The following is a 21,614-nucleotide window of genomic DNA, read 5'->3' as shown; positions in this document are numbered from 1 at the left end:
ACTAGTCAAAAGGAAATAAATGAATTAATAAATGTAGTGAAGTAAAATGGAGCTATTTCAAGGGGAACAACTTACCCTAACAACTTTTAGTTCCGCTCTCACCTGTGGTCAAAAAGTAAAGATATGTTAATTTGAATTTAAAATAAAATATCACTGCATTTATTTCTAAGATAATGTTTATTTGTTTGTCTTGCAAATGAGAAATTCTTTAAAAAGATGCAACAAAGAGGACAAAATCTTCCATTTCTAGTAAACAAAATTCCGAAATCACCTACTTTTCTTAGTTTGCCAGACGAATTTTTGTAATATATACAGATAAATTTATCCATTTTCCCATTATTTACTTTAAACGCAGTTAGATTAGAAAAAAAAAACTTGAAAAAAAAATGTCAAAAATACTAGTATTTTTGAACAACGCACAGCTATCTTTTGATTCATCAGTTATCAACAAAAACCGTTAGAAAAAAAAAAGGAAAACACCGTTAAGAATATAACTGTCACATTTTTATCAAAAAGGTTATAAAAGATGTGACGATTTTCGTTTTACTTACTGTTAATTGAACTAGAAGCTTTTACTAGCAACATATTTTTGTCGGTAAGTTAAGGCTGAATATTGTTAAATTACGTTTTTATTTATTTTTAATAACAATAGCATTTTTGCCAAATCATAAAAAAGGATGAGTTTGGTACACTTATTTCCATGTTGTGTCCTTTTTGAAGTTCTAGTTTTTTTTGTTTGTTTTTTTAAGAGCTTAATTGTGTATCTTATTTCTTACGTTTTATATGTATTCATGAAACATTTATTGTTATCAAAAGTTTTGACACTTAAAATTTTAAAAATTGGCTTAGTACTTTACTATTGAACTTTATTAATATTTAACTTACAAACTCAAATTCTTTATATCTATTTCGCTTGACTCTATGATTACCTATAGTACATACTTTTGCTAGGATAAACAGCCTAAGAACTATGTGCCAAAAAAGGATCGTCGGGGGAGAGGGTTCCGTCTACAAGTGGTCGTATCGAAATTCGTGAATGTGGAAAACAGAATTTGAATTCAAGACGTCAAAAGTCAAATGAGTGCCAGGGGGATGTTGGAATTCCCCCCCCCCCGGTTCTCTGTTTCAGTTTAAAATGCAAACTAAAGGAACAAACACTTATCGATCTGCTCGCATTTAACCTCACGTTAGAAGCTCTTCTTTCAAAAACGAGACAAATGTCCCAGACATGTAGTATAGACTCAGACAGGTAGTTTTTTTAAAAAAAATTAAACTTTTACTTAAAAATTTACGGATTCATTTCTTTCAGAAAAGATGCAGTGGCTTTCCATTATTTGCACGGTTGCTCTGGTATGCACCGCAGTTGGTAACACGTGCCCTGATGGAAGAGTTTGCAATGGAGGTAAGTTTATTGGGGGGGGGTGGCAACTAACCCACCCCCTTGACCGAAGCATTGGGAAAAATCAGGTTTCTTTCGCCAGTTTCACGCAAAAAGTGTCAACCATTCGTCGCTATTAAGTGACGTGACTTGAGATCTTTGCCCAATAGGGTGGTTCTTTTTTTTTTTTTTCCGCTAGAGTCCAGTAGGACACCCCATTTTTTTTACACTTACTAATAGCATTATGCTGTAAAAGTTTTTTCTTCTTACTCAAATTTTAAGACGGTGCTCAATGACCCCTTAATTTAACATTAGCCGTCGTATCATAGAAAATGCCACAAATTGAAGAATATTTAATTTCCGCAGTTTTTTTTTTGTAAATATTGTTTATGTATATGCATATTTCTAGTGTATGTAATAATATGCAGCATTCTTTTTTCAGTTCGATGTCTTTTTTTAACTCCCTTCCCCATACTATTGAAGTTTGGGGGAGGGGTTAAGCACACTCTTTTAGTTGAAATAGGAAGCTAAAATTCTTCCAGTATATTGCTATCCACAAGTCTAAAAATATTGAGGGGTGTCCCGGTATGTAGGAGAAATTGTATTTTTTTTTTTTTTTTGAGCAATCACGATTGCTTATTGTTCTCATTTGACTGTTTTGATGTCCTTTGATTTTATTTTCCCACTGCCACCCTCCGCACCATCACCGTCGACCGACTCCTCACGATGCTGCTCCTATAGCGAAAGCCGTCTCCAGGTTGCATTCATGTCCTACACACACGCGCATACATACACAACTATACACACACGCACGCACACACACACACACACACACACAAACTCATACACAGACATACACCTACACACACATACACAAACACATACACAACTACCCACACATTCATGCCTGCACACAGACACATTTGCCAACACACACATACACATACCCCCCTCACACCCACACACTTATGCCAGCACACAGACATGCCTACACACACATACACATACCCTCTACACACAAACACGCATACCTCCCACACACAACTCGTGATTGCGAAAAACATAATTCGAATTCAAGATGTCAAAATTCAAATTAATTTTTCTTTTTTTTTTTTACATATATTTTTGAACCCCCTTTTGCCCAAGCTTTTGCCAAGTCAATGATTGGACTAGCTCCCTCCATTTACTAATTCTAATATTTTAATAATTTTAATTATACATATAATTAACTAGAGGACCCGACAGACGTTGTTCTGTTCAAACTTTGTAAATTGAAAAGTTAAAAAAATTCAATAAACTATCAAGCGTTTGAACCATTCTGTTTAAAAAAAATTTCAGTGACTGGAAGTACTTCTTTTGACTGAAAAAAACAACCCCATTGTTTGCTTTTGCAACTATCAGCAAGGCCATGGCCGAATTACATTAGCCCTTGGTCTTTGGCGTTCACAAATTTGGCGACAATTGGGAAAATTGCTAAGACTCCTAGTTTTCAAATTCTTCCCGCAATTTCTACATTGTCTGGGGGAATTATCATAACGTAGATCGTAAAATATGCAGAATTGGCGAAAACATTTCCCCATTGTTTAAATTCCGTGGCGCCAAGTTTGTGGACCTTTAAGAAATTAAAATGAAGCGAAACTAAAAGACGTAATCATGGCAATGCTAAACAAAACATCAGTAATTTTAATGGAGATTAGATTTATTCGAACTTTTTTTTAACGGCTTGTAACTTTTTTTCCTTTGGAGATAGAAGGTTACTTTTTCGACCGCAGGTCGAGATATTTCTGGAGTAAAAAATGTCACTTTTTCCAACGGTGTCAAAAAGAAAACTGTGGGACAATTCCTTCACTTTTTATTGATAGATTTAATGAAGAAAGAATTGCCAAAATTTCAGCTAAGCCTAAAAAAGTTCGAGCTAAAAACGCAAATTACTCCCGCCGTAATTAATTTAGAGCATCGAAATAAATTGTTTAGAACGCGGAAAATTCTACCCTTTTCAACGATATATAATAATAATATGTGCAAGTAATTTTTTACCCCTTTAATAGCCAATAATAGTCAATTTACTTGAAATTTGGGCCTAAATTTGAATTTAAAAAAGAACTATTTATTGGATTTTTTCGAATTATAGCCTATGTTACTCAGTAAGAAAGCACCTTTCATATAGTGAAAGAATTTTTCAAACAGGTGCAGTGGTTCCGAAGATTACCTCGAACATATAAACACACAAAAATCCGCCCTCTCTCTTTATAATATTAGTAAAGATTATATATATAGTAATATTTTAATAATTTATTTTAATTAATTCTAATATTTTAACTAATTCTAATTTACTAATTCTAACTAATAAGCCTGCCCGCAGTTCTTGCATTCAGCGTTGCATGCGAGTTGTATGCGAGTGTTGTCTCATGTCTCACTCTTTCTGCGAGCTTAGTGATAGCAATACCGATGAACCGAATACCTGTATTTTGAGCGATTTTGCAAGCTCGTAATAGCGGTATTTTGCTGAGCCGAATAAAACCGAAAATATTATACCGGTGTGTTTTCGGTATTAGCTGAAAATAATAAAAAGTTTTTCATTTAAGAATTTTCAATTGAACTGCGCATTTCTCTTCAGATGAGACAATACCAAAATCAATCTATTGATGTAAAAGTTAGCCTTCAAAAGCACGAATCAATAGAATATCAATGAATGAAAGTAGCGGAAAGATTACGAAACAATGTTTTCATCACTAGATGGTGTGATGAATTGCATTTTCGTGCGTTTATGCGCATCATGTTTTTGTTTTTTAAATATCCTTGTTTGAATACTTGTCCTTTTATAAAAGGATGATTGTCATTTTATAAATGTTAATTTTAAGTGTAATTACGAATGCATTTGTGCTATGAATAATTTATTCCTATCATTAATCGCAGAAATATTTAATGTTTTTTGAATAATTGATTTAACTGTACCGAATTTTGAAAAAAATATTTTCTTGTTAGTATGAAAAATACTAATTTGTTTTCACCAGTATTGGTGCGCTGTCCGGTCTCGCTATTTATCTGTATACTTGGCTAAGTAATATTTCGTAATCAAGTAGTACCTTGGGAATTTACATAAAGCAAAGTCACAATCAACAGGAACATATTTTCAAATATTTACACAATTGTAAAGAATTTTAAAAAGAAAAGAAAAACGTTTGAAAGAAACTAACAAAGATCGAATTTAGTTAAGTTAATCGTAAATATCAAGCCGAAGGTGTAAGTAAAAACAAACAAAAACCTATCCTGATCAAGAGGAAATTGTTGAAGATGATGATAATGTTGGAAAGGAATTGACTCTCGAAGAGAAATTATAACTAGTTATATTTTTAAATAAAAACATACTACACACAGCACAAAAGAAATTCACACACATACACGAATTAATTATGATTTATCCAAAATCAGTCCATAGAGACAACTGTTTGAAGATGAAGGACATCAAAGCAATTGTGTATCACGCTTTATTATCAGTAACACTGACCTGTTTGAATTCAGAAAGAGCATCTTCAGCTGCAGGAATTTGTGAAATGAGTTCCAGGCTAAAAGGCAATTTAATAGATGCATTATGTTTCTTATTATTATTTATTTATTGTTATGACATTTGTTCCTTCATTTAATAGTTGTTCACAGTAAGTTTTCATAAATAATTTTTTGTACAAAATTATGAAATATAGCAGCAAAACAATATTTTTTTTTTTTTTTTTTTTTTTTTTTTTGATAATTTTTTGAGAATACCGCCGGTATGCCATGTTTTAAAAAATACCGATATTGTATTTTCAGTCCGGTGTTGCAATCACTATGCGTGCAATGTCTTCCTTTCGAATATACTATTCGACTGCTTTTTAAGACTGTCCTTTTTTAATACTAGTACTTGAAGGTTTATGCTTTTTATTTCAAAATATGCTTACTTTTCCTTTTTTGACTTATTCTTAAATGAAAAGTAAATGGTATATAATAAAAAATCGTTTGGTGCAGTATAACCCTCAAGGGCTCTTGCGCCATAAAAATCAAATAATTAAAATCCTAAAAACAACATAGATAGCTTTTCACAGATAGGCTCGACTTTTGCATTGAAAAAGGGGTTTCTTGGAATTCCTAAACACTTGTCTGCAGTTCTTACTTCAATTTTAGTACTTTTTTTAAAAAATACTTTTTATGTTAACTATTCGCACTAAAATAAAGGCTGTTTTTTTCTATGAAGAAAATTATTTTATTATATCAAGAAAACGTTTTACTTGTTATCATGAAAAGTCACTTTTTATTACCACACGAATAATTCTTTAAACTGACTGCAAAGTATAACAGATATCTACTGTGTGATAGGGATGCGAGGGATATTAAAATTTATTCGGGAATCCAATAATCACGGGTCTTTTTAACACGCTTTTATTAGCTTCCCCTGTATGTTTGTATGTATATATCTTGTAACGGAATCTTTCACACTTTCTTGCACTTTTTCTTTTCTTCATTCCCCTGAAATGACACAGTCTTACCAGTAAAACAGTTGAGTTACCGGATCGAGTTCAGCCTTGTCACAATAAAGCCTTTCCCTGCATGTTAAACATTACCAAAACATATTATAAAATGATCATGCCGTGGCGCGAGTTTCATTGTTGAAACACGCGCGTTACTCGATCCTTTAGCTTATCTGTGAGTATAATAGCAATTTATAACAAAAGCAGTTTGGAAGTCTCTTGTTTTCAGTTGCTGTGCGGGGTTGAATCACCGTTATTCCTTGTTATATTAAAATATAAATAGGAAAATATTACAAATTGAAAATTTTAATAGGAAAGAAAATAAGACAGTACCGATTCCGAGTCACAACTGACTACAACTTTATTTATGTCGAGGACTGCATACTAAGTGCCTTGCCTCCATTATTTTTTATACCGATAGATGGCAGCACCATCACCGGATCGAACAGTTAGTGAGAATTTAGAACTAGTGCAGGAGCTAATAGCTACCTGGTGCTAGCACCACCAGAGGTATCGTTTCACTTGGAGGACATTGAGACCACGAGCATATTTAACGTCGCCCAGTCTCCTTTAATGACGACGGTGGATCTTCGACCATCAAGGTTCGAACTCAGGACCCTCCGGCCCCGAATCCGACACTCTACCGATCGGGTTACCACGGCCCTAAAATAAGACAGTAGTTTGTAATTAAGGGCTGAGGTACATTGGCGTACCTGATTGGAGCGTGGACCTTTCTCTATGTCGTTCTACCGTACCTGATGCCTTTCTCCACTGTGACTCCACGGGGGCCACAGTGGAACAACTTACGAACCTTTCGAAAATCAATTTAATAATAAAGATTGCATTGAAGAAAAATAAAGGCAAAAATCAGTGATAGCTAGAAACTTCTACAATCATGTTTCGCAATTGAAATTAATTTAGATCTAAAATTAAAGAAATGATGACAAAAGAAATGAAAACTGTTTCACTAAGCCTCCCTCTCCCCTATTGTCTCAAATTCGTAGCTTTGCTGCGAGTAATTCAGCATCACTGAGAACTATAGTACAAATTATACAAACTACATGGGTAACGCTGCTATATCACTTGAAGTAAAGCTAAAAGTAATGTAGGAGTAAGGTATATATTTTATGTCCAATTTATACCTCCCCCTCCTCTAATAGTTTCAAACCAAATAATCTGAAAAATTAAATGATTTCCTTCTGTTCATATGTGTCTTAATACTGCCGTGGCAGCAGATAGAGGGCAATAACTGCAAATTTTTCATTTTTTTGCATTCTTGTCATCTATTGTATGTCAGCTTTATTGTAAAATAGAGATACCCGCACGGCTTTGCCCGTAATAGAAAAATCAAAATGCCTTTTGGTTCGCCAGTATATTTACAAATAATGTATGGTGAATTTTCTCGCCAGTTGGCTTGTGCCCATGTTACGGTTCCACGTTATGATAATAATTTCGTAATTTACTCAACCATCTTATGATATTTTGTTCTTAAAATTGGAATAGAAAAAGAACCACATCGAATTTTCGAAAAATCGCTTCGAGGTGCACACCCCCATGCTACATACTAGCTTTGTGCCAAATTTCATGAAAATCAGCCGAACGGTCTAGACGCTATGCGCTTCACAGACATCCTACAGACATCCAGACATCCAGACATCTTCCAGACAGACAGACTTTCAGCTTTATTATTAGTAAAAAGAAGCTTGCTTATTTAGTTTTCACTGAAAAAAAAAGTCTCATTCCGAAGTTTCGCTATTGTTGATATTGAATATAAAACGCGTTTCTTCAAATATCGCGAAAACTCTTTTAAATATCAATTTGCCCCACGGGGCAATAGTTCTCGCTCCCCCCCCCCCCACTCCTCTTTTTTCCCCTCCCCTTTCTGAAACAGCAAATTTACTGCTTAAAACAAAAAAATAACATTCAACTAAAGTTTTGCTATAAAATGCAATGCTCTCTCTATATGTACTGCACTTTTCAAAATAAAGTTTCCATCTTTTCATTTTGAAAACTGTCAGTTATCTTTGCTATTTACTCTTGCCCTACATTCCCTAACGTTTGGAAGTTTAGCTTTACAATAAACGGTGGCAAAAAGCATTGCAATAAGCTTTGTAACGTTTTCCTTCTCTAAAATAAAGGGTAATTCTAATTAAAGTTCGGATTTCACAACGCTCTATAATTTTAAAAATGCTGGTCAAAATGACTTCTTATTTCGTCAGAACTGTTGTGAGACCCATCCATAAGCTCATTATTTTTTGCATTGAAAAAGGCGTTCCCTGTAACGCCGAAACACGTGTCTGCTGTAATTTACAAATTTGTGCTTCTACTTACGTTGTTTGGTTTGACTTTACCATGGGAATTTGTTTGGCGAAGGAAAGAAAAAGCTCCAAAAAGTGCAAACAGATGGCGCTGTATGGATAACTTAATAGGGAAAGCCTACTGAAGGGATTCGTAACACACGGAAATGTTGTTAGGCGAAAGGAAACAATAAATTCTAAGGGCTTGCGAAAAATGCTTTACGGTCAGACGATATTTTTCACATTGCCTTTTCCCCACAGCTTTGTATACGGTGCTCATGTTGTATCTTGGTAATTAGCAAATCTCCGCAACAATGTGAGCAGTGTTGCCAGATTGGGGGAAATTTCTCCATTTTGGGGAAATTTGGTGCTCTCCGGGGAAATTTTGGGGAAATGGGTTTTGAGGGGAATTCTTTGGGGAAAAAATTTTTCCTTGGGGAAAACCCGGGGAAAAAATATTTTTTTCGTATATAATTCGCGTCTTGACATCTGGTAGTTACATTGTTTGTATCAAACAGCATTGGTTTAGCTTTGCTCAACTTTATAGAATTCGCATTTCGCATTATGTGGAATATTATGCTACGGAATTCGCATTAATAGTTCTGCGTGAGTAACTAGTTGATACGTGAAACAGGCAAAAATAAGTGTGATGAAGAATATTCTTAGATAAATATATATATAAATCATAGTTTAAATGTACATACAGAAGCAGAGTAAGTAAATGCGAGCAGAAAAAAAATATTTGGTTATTTCTTATCAATCGATCATGCGCTTGTATTTATGACTAATGGCACCCACACGGCTTTGCCCGTAGTAGAAAATTAAAAAGGTATTTTGGTTCCCCTCTATATTTTCAAATAATGCATGATGAATTTCTCGCCAATTGGTTTGCCCACGTCATGGTTCCGCATTATGATAACTTGGTAATTTAGTCGTCCATTTTATGATAATTTTGCTCGGAAAAATGTTCTTAAAATTGGAATAGAAAAAGAACAAAATCGAATTTTCGAAAAATCGCTTAAAGATGCACATTCCCGTGCTACAAACTAATTCTTTGCCGAATTTCATGAAAATCGGTCGAACGGTCTAGGTGCTATGCGCGCCTCAAAGATCCTGACAGAGAGAGAGAGATCCGGACAGAGAGACTTTCAGCTTCATTATTACTAAAAATATAAGAAAGATAAAAGATAAAGAAGACAAAAAAAAAATAGCAAATACGGGAAGAAAAAAAAAGTTGGGGAATTTTATACGAAAATTTGGCTATTTGGGGGAAAAAAATGTTTTTTCAAGAGACAAAAATATCAGAGGAAGTCGACTCATTTTATGAAAATATTAGTGGAAAAATAATTTTTGAATTTGGGGAATTTTGATAGAAAACATCGCTTTTTGGGGAAAAGTTGGTAGGGAATTGGGGAAATCTGGATTTGACCATCTGGCAACACTGAATGTGAGTTCAGTCAGCTCCATCTATCGGAAAATTTTCGAACTGTTTTTCTTCCTTCACCAAACAAGTTCTCAATGCGCCACGACTATTCTGGGGAAATATCCAGTCATATTTAATAGTAGTTTTTAAATTAGAGCTTTTCGAAATCGGAACTTTAATTATAAGCACCCTGTATACCCGCGAGAATTCTTTATCCATCAACATAAAACACGTAGGACATCTACTTGCGTTTTCTCTAACAATTTGCTTTTCTGTCTTTCCCCTACAGATTGTTGCAAGCGGTTCGTTTTTGGACAGAAATACTGGTGCTGTCGACCACCGTGGGTCTGCTCGCATATGTCATATTTCTCATTCTGCATTTTAAATCCATTCGCGTTGAAGAGTGAATCATCCAGAGATGCTGCGACTGAAAATACCGTAGCTGGAAACGACGAAGTCAAACAACTTTCCAACAGTGAGTAGATGTTTCTTCATGATTCGAAATTAACAAAAGTTTAATTGCACTTTAGCTCAGAGAAATACAAACGTGTTTTGAAAACGAACAGCAGGACATTTCCCACATAAAACCCAACCCAGAGGCACGACAGCCAATGTGGGCCAAGGCCTACTGTGCCCATCTCAGTCTTCCTGACCAAGGGCCTCTGAGGTGCTAGGCAGATGTTCTGGTAAGGTGGTCAGCCTAACGCGAAACCCCCAGGGTTTAGCTCCCAAGCACGCTTGGTGCTTATTTTCTCTCATAAAACACAATTAAAGGATTTTTTAAAGAGGTAAAGAACTTAAGTATCAAATAAAATGCAGTAAAATGGTGTTAATTGCCATGAATTTGGTTTTATTCGAAAGATGATTCCTTGCCATTTTTATTTAAACATGATTTCCAGCATATAGCCACCTCGGCTCGCTCGGAGAAAGTCCAAATTTTCTATCACTTTTTGCAGCAATGGAGGCCGTATGTCAGTGATAAGGGGCCATTCATTAATTACGTAAGGATGATAATTTTGGCAATTTTTGACACCCCGTTCCCCCATGTAAGGATAAGATTTTTCAACCCCCGCCCCCTTATCTTACGTATGATTCCATTTCGTTTTTTCAAAATAATAAAATAACGAATCTTGCATCATTGGAATCGTTATAAAATTCACTATTATTAAATTTTTTCAATAACATTTTCGTGGAAGGAAATATTTACTAAAAGGAATCTTGACTGAATGTTTTTTCTACAAATACTTTTTGAAAATGATGCGATACTAATTAAAAATAAGATATGCCATACACAGTGCGATTCTTTTATTATATTTTACACTATTATCTGAAAAACAAGTGAAAAAACTCATCCTAATACACTGTAAAAAAAATCCGAAAACGTTTCTGAGTATATCGTGCAGCTGTGGTTCATGAAAGTTTCAAAAACGTTTCAGAGTATTTCGGAATCCTCTTTCTGTAATGTCCAGAAACGTGTCTGAGTATTTCGGAATCCTCTTTCTGTAATTTTCAGAAACGTTTCTGAGTATTTCGGAATCCTCTTTCTGTAATGTCCAGAAACGTGTCTGAGTATTTCGGAATCCTCTTTCTGTAATTTTCAGAAACGTTTCTGAGTATTTCGGAATCCTCTTTCCGTAATTTCCAGAAATGTTTTTGAGTATTCTGTGCAGCTGTGGTGCATGAAAGTTTCGAAAACGTTTTCGAATATTTCGGAATTTTCCAAACAATTTTCAAAAACGTTTCTGAGAATTTCGGAATCCTTTTTCCGCGATTTTTTCTAAAAAATAATTCTTTACTATAGTATTGCATGCCATATCAGTTTCAATTCTTTCATATCTAAGAGCAATGAAACAAGCAATTTTAGAATCATTCGTGGATTTTTTTTTTCTGAATTTCTAATGACAAATAGCATGGTTAACAGCATAACATGTGCACAGTTATAAATTTTTGAAAATTTATGAAATAATATAGTAGTTTCATTCATAATCACAAAATCGTCGGGGGAGGGAAGGGGAGTACTTTCTCAAAAGTGGGATTATTTGTTTAAACTTCAGTTTTTCTCTCAATATTTTCAAGACAAAATTATCAACATATTGTATTTTTAATGCAGAACTTAAAAACATATCTTGTATCAAACTTGATAGCTTTTATTTTCGGATAAAATTTGACAGAACTTACCTACACTTTGCGTTCCGAAATTCGTTCACGTCAAGTCAATTTCTTTGACGAACAAAGTGTACCGAAAAGTACCAACAGAGAAATTGATGAATTTAAATATGACACCAAAGTCCCCCTGCTGGAACCATTCGGGTTTATTCTTCTGTTCTTGCCCTTTTCCAGCTCATCACAAATATAAATACTTATTCAAAATAGGTTACTGATTTTATTTTTACAGTGTGCGCAAAATGCATTATATATTTTATTTATTAAAACATTGAACTCTATTACATGATTATTCCATTTCATATATACGAGAATCCCCCCCCCCCCCACCATAAGAGTGATGGTGCACCCATAAAATGCTTTGAAGCGCCCACCCCCCCCCCTTGAAAAAGCAACATCATATACATTATAAATCAAAGTATCATATAAATTATAAGTCAAATACTTTAATATGGTGTAAAAATACAAAATTATTTTATTAAGTCTTTTTTTTTTTTTTTTTTTTTTTTTGCTTTTGGTAAAATTGAGGCTCGTAAAACGAAAAAAATGAAGACACTTTTAAATACATATATGTATCTATTTGTTAAATAAATTAATACACATTTAACTAATTTAAAGCGTTTCGCTAATGCAAATATTTAAAGAGATATCGTCATTTAGATAATACTGAAGCACTATGTTCCTAATTACAAGAGATAGTTTTTTTTTTTTACTTCATACAATCTAGCTACACTGTTTACAAGAGAATGAAAACATGCAACCTTAAAGACGAACTATATCAAACCTGACAATTTGCATATTATAACATTTAATTCATAATGCTTGATACATAAATGTTCAGCCAAATATTAACTGAGATTGACACATAAAAACAAAGTACACAATAACACTTATTTAAATTTTTTTATAATATTCAATTCATAAATTTTACAAAATAAAACTAGACACACTTGCACTTTAAATATGTGTTCTATGTAATGTAAAATATTTTCAAATTGCAATAGTTCACAACGAAAAAATGATACTGAAGAAAATAGTTTTTTTTTTAACGAGATTTATATTAACTAAATCTCTTTAAAGTAATAGAGTTGCAAAGCGACTTACCTATTCGTCGGTGGTGGTCTTTTGCAGGCTTTGGTCACCAAAAAGGTGATTTTTATGACAGAATAAAATTCTGCCAACAAAAATTACCCATTTGGTAGAAAGAAGAAAAGTATCCAAGAAAAAAGTAAATTACCTACACAAGTTATGCGACGCAATGAATTTACATGGCGTCCTCTCGGCAATTATTTGGTTTATAATTTCAGTTTGTATTCCTTCCGCGAGCATGTGTCGAGAATTTGCACTTCGTACTTAAAAATAAGTGACGTAGCTTCAAATTCAATCTCATGACGATACACTGTAAAAAATCTCGGAAAACTCTCTGAATATACAAAAAAGTTTTCCGTAATACACAGATTCGTACGCCCTCCGCAGTTTTCTGCTATAATCAGAAACGTTTCCCGTTTAGCAAGAAAGTAAGAGTCGACGCATGCGCAGATTACACGGCAATTTTATAGTCCAGCAGTAAATCTAAACTGAAACTTTCGAAAGCACGCAATGAAAACAAGTGCTGACTCATGTATGCGAAGCAACACTCATCAAGGGGATTAGTAGAAGTTTTGTTCCTCGCATGAATTCACTGAAGATAATTTTAAAGTCTTATATTTTCTTGCTTATGTATCGTCATGAGATTGAATTTGAAGCTATGTCACTTATTTTTAAGTACGAAGTGCAAATTCTCGACGCATGCTCGCGGAAGGAATACAAACTGAAATTAAAAACCAAATAACTGCCTAGAGGACGCCATGTAAATTCATTGCGTCGCATAACTTGTGTAGGTAATTTACTTTTTTCTTGGATACTTTTCTTCTTTCTACCAAATGGGTAATTTTTGTTGGCAGAATTTTATTCTGTCATAAAAATCACCTTTTTGGTGACCAAAGCCTGCAAAAGACCACCACCGACGAATAGGTAAGTCGCTTTGCAACTCTATTACTTTAAAGAGATTTAGTTCATATAAAAAAATTTAAATAAGTGTTATTGTGTACTTTGTTTTTATGTGTCAATCTCAGTTAATATTTGGCTGAACATTTATGTATCAAGCATTATGAATTAAATGTTATAATATGCAAATTGTCAGGTTTGATAGTTCGTCTTTAAGGTTGCATGTTTTCATTCGCTTGTAAACAGTGTAGCTAGATTGTATGAAGTAAAAAAAAAAAAAACTATCTCTTGTAATTAGGAACATAGTGCTTCAGTATTATCTAAATGACGATATCTCTTTAAATATTTGCATTAGCGAAACGTTTTAAATTAGTTAAATGTGTATTAATTTATTTAACAAATAAATACATGTATGTATTTAAAAGTGTCTTCATTTTTTTCGTTTTACGAGCCTCAATTTTGCCAAAAGCAAAAAAAAAAAAGACTTAATAAAATAATTTTGTATTTTTACACCATATTAAAGTATTTGACTTATAATTCATATGATACTTTGATTTATAATGTATATGATACTTTGATTTATAATGTATATGATGTTGCTTTTTCGAGGGGGGGGGTGCTTCATAGCATTTTATGGGTGCACCATCACTCTTATGGTGGGGGGGGGTATTCTCGTATATATGAAATGGAATAATCATGTAATAGAGTTCAATGTTTTAATAAATAAAATATATAATGCATTTTGCGCACACTGTAAAAATAAAATCAGTAACCTATTTTGAATAAATATTTATATTTGTGATGAGCTGGAAAGGGCAAGAACAGAAGAATCAACCCGAATGGTTCCAGCAGGGGGACTTGGTGTCATATTTAAATTCATCAATTTCTCTGTTGGTACTTTTCGGTACACTTTGTTCGTCAGAGAAATTGATTTGAGGTGAACGAATTCCGGAACGCGAAGGGTAGGTAAGTCCTGTCAAATTTCATCCGAAGATAAAAGCTATCAAGTTTGATACAAGATATGTTTTTAAGTTCTGCATTAAAAATACAATATGTTGATAGTTTTGTCTTGAAAATATTGAGAGAAAAACTGAAGTTTAAGATTGTTTAACAAACAATCCCCACTTTTCAGAAGGTACCCCCCTCTCCAATTCCCCGACGATTTTGTGATTAGGAGTGAAACTAGTAGATTATTTCATAATTTTTCAAAAATTTATAACTGTGCATATGTTATGCTGTTAACCATGCTATTTGTCATTAGAAATTCCAAAAAAAAAAAAAAAAAATCCACGAATGATTCTAAAATTGCTTGTATTATTGCTCTTAGATATGAAAGAATTGAAACTGATATAATATGCAATACTATAATAAAGAATTATATTTTAGAAAAAATCACGGAAAAAGGATTCCGAAATTCTCGGAAACGTTTTTGAAAATTGTTTGAAGAATTCCGAAATACTCGGAAACGTTTTCGAAACTTTCATGAACCACAGCTGCACAGAATACTCAGAAACATTTCTAGAAATTACGGAAAGAGGATTCCGAAATACTCAGAAACGTTTCTGAAAATTACGGAAAGAGGATTCCGAAATACTCAGACACGTTTCTGGACATTACAGAAAGAGGATTCCGAAATACTCAGACACGTTTCCGGACATTACAGAAAGAGAATTCCGAAATACTCAGAAACGTTTTCGAAAATTTCATGAACCGCAGCTGCACGATATACTCAGAAACGTTTCCGAATTTTTTTTACAGTGTACATATGCAAGAAAATATAAGACTTTAAAATTATCTTCAGTGAATTCATGCGAGGAACAAAACTTCTACTAATCCCCTTGATGAGTGTTACTTCGCGTACATGAGTCAGCACTTGTTTTCATTGCGTGCTTTCGAAAGTTTCAGTTTAGATTTGCTGCTGGACTATAAAATTGCCGTGTGAGCTGCGCATGCGTCGACTCTTACTTTCTTGCTAAACGGGAAACGTTTTTGATTATAGCAGAAAACTGCGGAGGGCGTACGAATCTGTGTATTACGGAAAACTTTTTTGTATATTCAGAGAGTTTCCCGAGATTTTTTACAGTGTACGTATTATACCTTCCAGAAGCAAATGAAATGTGACCCCTGCGAAACCACCTAACCGCGCGATTTCTAATATAAAATACGGACTTGGAAATTATTATGTAAGAATGAGTCTGACCCCTCCCTCCTCCCTCAAGTAAAAGTATCCAAAGATTTTTCCAACACCCCCCTCTCGGGAGCCTTACGTAATTAATGAATGGCCCCTAAAGTGGCGAATGTTCTTTCCCAAGGTGTCAATCGTCTGTGGCTTATCGCTGTAGACCAGAGACTTCAGCTGTGTTAAATCGCATGACCTTGCAGGCCAATGGGATTGTTTCCTTCAGTCAAAAGTAGTACTTTTTGTCACTGAAATTGATAGAATAAGCAAACATAATAACATGGACTCAAAAAATACTTTCACTTTCCCAACAGTTATTTTTTAATTATTTTTTTTAAAAATGTCCGATTCTTCAAACAAGGCGTAGTCTTTATGACGTCACAAATGATGCACTATTGGCGCATCTTTCTACCGCATTTCCACGTTATGATAATCAAGAAGCGAATTACAATTGCGCTCTACGCGTGCTATAAACCGTATCGTTGCCAATACACGTGAGTAAAGATGCGAATTAAACATTTTGGACCGTGAATGGCAACACTGAATGGCATTTCATCATTTGTGATGTCATCGGCAGAAGCGTTAAACGGTGAAAGAGCACCGATTTAAATAATTTTTAAAAAATATTAAACTTAAAGTAATTATTAAAAAAATGGCATAAAAACATAGAATAATCTATGTTTTTATGCATGCTCTTTCAGAAAAAAATACTTTTAAAATTTTGGAAACCACCCCATTGACGTGTCCATTACGCGAAATTATTCGTTCACCGTAAAATGGACGAAGAGCGCGATGAGTTTTTTGAACTGAGCCATGTTTTTCGTCAAAAATCTGCACTATTAATAGGCGTTGTTCAGGTGCCAGTCTATTCATGATGAAATGGCAAGCCAAACTAAACACAAAATAGGCCATTCATTAGTTACGTAAGGGTTCCGAGGGGGAGGGAGTTTGAAAAATCTCTACATACCCTTACTTTGGGGTGGGGTGGGGGGTCAAACCCATTCTTACGTAACATTTTCCAAGTTTAGAAATCGCGCGGTCAAGTGGTTTTGTAGGGATGGTAAGAAACTTATTAGGATGAACTGTTCTATACTTGTTCAACAAAGAATGAATAGTGTAAAATATAACAAAATAATCGCACTCTGTATGGCCTGTTCATTTTTAATTAGTGTCGCATCTGAAAAATAAAATCTTTGATTTACGTATAATTGGGAGTTTAATGTAACTTATCCTTTTCTAACATTTTATTAGTTTGAAAAACGAAATGGAAGAATAGGGGAAGAGGAGTTTCAAAAATCTTACGTACCCTTACATGGGGGGAGGGGGCGGTTAAAAAGTGCCAAAATCCTCCTTAAGTAATTAATGAAAGGCTCAAAACAGGTGACAGCTATCAAAATGGCGCACATATCAGTGTTTTGCCAACTTGAAATTCTATACCTCTAATAAAAACCTTTATAATCCAGTAAAAAAGTGAGTTGAAATGTAAACCGCTGCGCACAAAGAATGTACGTTTCAGAAAAGAGCGAAATCATTTTAATCAACGTTATCCCAAAAAAATTAATATAGTAACCATTTAAAAGAAATGTGTCAAATAAATGAACTAAGTTACAGCTTCTAGCCGGGCGGGGCTAAGACAAAACTACAAGCAAGTACTGGCAGCCCGGTCACGACATCCGGAGACTGAAGTTTCACCCTTGTTTTGGGCTCATCAATATGAAATGGTCATAACTATATAACCGTAACTACATAACCGCCCATATATATGCGGTAAATAAATTTTGGCTACCAGTGTGAAGATAATCTCAGTTTCACTCAGAAAACATCTACCTCCAGCTCGGTTATGGCTATCATAGACTGATGAACTCAAAAACAAGGGTGAAACTGCAGTTAATTGGTGTCGCAACCGGGCTGGTGGAATTAGCTTGTGATATTGATTGGACTTCGATTTAAAGTCACATAAATGAAAATCAACTGAATTAGAACCTGCGAAAAAATCTAAAGCCTTATAAACCTTTAGTGATCCAGCTGGGTTCTGTAGACACGCCAGCAGGCGCTCATGGTTTAGCTGCTAAAAACCGTTGCAAACAGGAGTTGCTGAACTTCAGCAACTCTTATTTTTAAAGTATAGTCGGGCAAACCTAACCTGACAGTATTGTGGAGACTACGCGGAGCCTAACCATGGCATTATAACACGGGTTTGTTACGATTCGGCGCGACCGTTTCGGCGCGGCCGTTTCGGCGCTGACTATTTCGGCGCTGACCGTTTCGGCGCCAGACTTTTGCATTCTGAACTTTATGAATTTCAGAAATATTAGTTCAAAAAAGAAAAAAGATTTCTGGAAGAATTATGAGAATTTGGCGCTCTCGAAGCTAATTAAAATTTATTTTAAAAGACTGGAGGGAAAGAGGTGGCATTTGTGATCCACGTATGTTCTACTGCGGTAACATAAAGGAAAATATCTTGAAAAATTGGTAAATAATGCAGTACCAGTCCTACCTCTTAGTCGATTTTTTTTTTATTAATGCTGAGCCGTTTTGTGTTTTTGTGGTGATTTCTTCTTTGTTGTAGCAGCTATTAGAAATAATTTCATCAGTCTTCTTCACGTGAAAACACTTTTCGAACTAACCAAAAAGCTCGACCCAACTATTGCAAACCCATGTAAGGACATCAAGATAAATTTAAGGCAATGTTTGATTTTTTTTATTAACTAAAAAAATATTTATTTTTGAAAGTTAGTTCTAAACACTATTATTTTTCTGTAATCAATTTATGAATGTATTACTTTTTCTTTACTTTTTCGCAATATTTTTTCTAAAAAAGTTTTATTATTACTATTATTATTGTTGTTGTTTTTTTTAACTAAACATTTAGCCGGCAATTTAGTGGAGTAGACCAAATACAGGAAATAAAATAAAATGACACAAAATATTTTATTTTAATAAAAAAAATAACTTTAAAATATTTTCTATTCATTATATTATGAAACTGAAACATTATATGTCTTTATGAAACTTAAAAGCAATATATAATAATAATCTTTACATTACATAATATATATTATTTGTACCTTGTGGTCTTATAAGTTTTTTCTTGTCTATCCTGTGTTCAAAGCACGCTACACAACTTAAAACTTTATAGAGAGCAGGTTTACGGGTGATTTTCTCAACACGTTAACTTTTGTCAATGACTAATATAAAAAAAAATCACCTTATTATTAGTTAACAGTTTTTAATTTTTATGTAAGGAAAAGATATTTAAGTAAGTGCACAAATTAATGATCAGCAACGAAAAAAAAAAAAAAACTCAATTTAAATTTATTGAGTTTTAAATTTAAATTGCATAGAAAAATGTTAATACTGTCTCCTAACTTATCTACTTCGAAAAATTATGAAGATGTTTTCAAAATTTTATTTTATCAAATCAAGTAACAATAAAAAAGAAAACAAAATGCATCTTTAAAAACATTATTTCATAAAACTTTTTACAAAACTTAAAAAACAAAAGATATCTAGAATTTTGAAGCAATATTTGGCATATTTTTATGCAGACCATTTCGTTTTTTGAACAGGTCGTTTTGAAATGAGTCGCGTCCGCGTCGAAACAGCCGCGCCGAAATGGCGACGCCGAAATGGGTTTCGCGCCGAAACGGCCACGCCAAAACGGCAGCGCCGGAATGGCCGCGCCGAATAGTCCGTTAGAATGAGGGTGTCAATGAGTTGTTGCGGCATTGCTGCCCATTCGTCTTGCAGCGCCAATCGAAGCTCCCGAATCGTTACTGGTGGTAAGGTACGAGTTGCCAAGCGTCTGCCTAGAAAATCCTATACATGCTCGATGGGAATGAGATACGGAGATCGTGCCGGCCAATCCATACGTTCAATATCCTCACTCTCTGAGAGCTGTTCGGCAGCTACTGTGCGATGACATGGTGCATTGTCGTCCATGAAAAGGAACTGCGGACCCATAGCGCCTCTAAAAAGACGCACATATGGAAGAAGAATCTCGTTACAATAACGGGTCCCGTTGACTGAACCTGCGTCGAAGATGTGAAGTTCTGTACGACTACCAAGCATGATGCCTCCCCAAACGAGAATACCGCGACATCCATACCTGTCCCTTTCAATGATGTTCGAGGGATTATTTGCTGCTTCCCCACTCTCTCCAGATGAGTATGCGATGAGAATTGTCTCTCCAATTCCGGTGTTCCCGGCACCACAGAGAACGCCTTCTCTGATGGGCAGGCGTTAGAGGTACGCACCGTATAGGGCGTCGTGCAAACAGACCACCACCGTGCAGTCTTCTGGCTACGGTAAAACGCGATATCGGTCGTCCAGTCGCCTGTGTCGTGTGTCTAGCGATTTCTCCCGTTGTCTGCCGCCTGTTTCTTCTGGCCTGTAAGACAATATACACATACAGGTCATCTGCGGGTGTGGTTCCTCGTGGACGACCACTACTGAGCCACGGGATAGCTGTTCCTGTAGTTTTAAATTGTCTCCAAAGTCGTGAAACGATGCTGTGAGCAATTCCGAACTCTGCAGCCACACTTGTCACACTGCGGCCTTCCTCCAACTTCCCAATGATTCGACCTCGGGTAAAAGCATCCAGATGTAAAACTAACAGATTGATTATTCGCCATTTCTCGCTGAGGCAGCAACGCAGTGTGATTTTAACTGCTATACGGCGTGCAATCTCTTTGCCAGAAATACTGATCTTACACCCACAACATGCTTTATACTACTCAGACACTCCCCCATTACGTCTGCCTGCATATCTGCACATGTGCTACCGTACATCACATTACTTAATCTCCTGCTTGGTTTTTCTGTCCGCTCTGCCTCTTCGTTCAGCTGATATGCTAAGTTTTCGACTTCGTCCTTAATTTTTGCACACCAGTGTACAACTGACTTCAATGGGGAGTGGCTTAAAATGACGTAATACAAAAAATAAAAGGTAAGCGAATCAAATCATTCAATAAAAAGAAACCATAATTTTCGCTTCACAATGAACAATGTCACAACGAACAAGCTCACCCCTTATTTGCTTCCTTGCCGCAGATTGCGGGACCGCATGAAAGAATGGATAGGGAGTGCTATAGGTCTGCAAATGGTGATCAATAAATACTCAGCCTCGTTATGAACAACTTTTAAGTTGTATTGGTTTTTATAGCAGTAGTTTATAAGTTAGATTTTCGCATTGATTAATGTTTCATAAAATTCTAGTTAACCGGAATGTTTTAGGCAATTATCATCCTGTATTTTTCTCTTTTCAGTTGAAATGCCTACTCATTGGGAAAATCAGTAAGATAGAGTGATTTAGGTATGGGACCAAGAACTGGATTTAAACCTACTACATCACCACACTCTTGCACGGATTATTAAATTGAAGAATCATGAAAATGTTTCAGATTGATTGAATAATTTAAGGTGCCCTTTGATTGTACACCTCTGACCAATGGTGTGAAATGAATAAATAAGTATGCATGTCTCAAAGTAGTTTCTTCTTATTTTCCTCACACTTTTTCCCTTTTTTTTTTTAAACTATATTTTGTTATTTATCGGGAGTTCCTATGCCGCGCTGTAATGATAACGCTGATACGAAAATTCTACAATTTATCACAGGAAACAATCCACATTTAAGCATTTATTTGAAAGAATAATAAACGGTAAAAACTTTAAAAGAACATAAAAG

General features: G+C 34.8%; 1 long non-coding RNA gene across 1 annotated transcript; it reads left to right on the top strand.

The window, feature by feature from the left end:
* Positions 1 to 549: 549 nt before the first annotated feature.
* On the top strand, positions 550 to 21,401 carry LOC129228252 (uncharacterized). The gene is made up of 4 exons (XR_008580907.1): positions 550 to 595; positions 1,310 to 1,402; positions 9,890 to 10,075; positions 21,196 to 21,401. It is a non-coding gene; the product is annotated as an uncharacterized LOC129228252 (long non-coding RNA).
* The last annotated feature ends 213 nt before the right edge of the window (positions 21,402 to 21,614 follow it).

Source organism: Uloborus diversus, chromosome 1 (genome assembly GCF_026930045.1).
Source record: "Uloborus diversus isolate 005 chromosome 1, Udiv.v.3.1, whole genome shotgun sequence".
Taxonomy (NCBI): Eukaryota; Metazoa; Arthropoda; class Arachnida; order Araneae; family Uloboridae; genus Uloborus; species Uloborus diversus.
This window is presented reverse-complemented; position numbering and strand designations above follow the sequence as displayed.